We start from the raw sequence: 370 nt of genomic DNA on the forward strand, positions 1-370 counted from the left end.
CTGGCCCTCAGCTGATTTTCTACTAAAATATTTAAATTATATTTTCTATTAAAATCTTGTTAATTTCCTTTAGTGTTTATCACAGCAGCGTCTCCAGCGTCTCTGTACGTGGCCCCTCCCACCAGAGCAGCACAAATGAAGACTTGTCTCTTTCCAAACGCTCTTACAGGACGATCGTTTTGACTGTTGACCGTGACACCCTCATCAGAAAAATGTCCAACATGAGAAAAGTGAACGCTGAGTGCAGGATTTTACAACAAAAATGGACTTGTTAGAGATTAAAATGCGCCGTGGTCACTCAGACTCATCGTGTTATTTCAAAAACAAAATAAGGTTAAGACAAAACAACAAATTTGTGAACACGTCGTCG

This window comes from Boleophthalmus pectinirostris, unplaced genomic scaffold (assembly GCF_026225935.1).
Source record: "Boleophthalmus pectinirostris isolate CB_2022bp ecotype Guang Dong unplaced genomic scaffold, ASM2622593v1 HiC_scaffold_6, whole genome shotgun sequence".
NCBI lineage: Eukaryota > Metazoa > Chordata > Actinopteri > Gobiiformes > Gobiidae > Boleophthalmus > Boleophthalmus pectinirostris.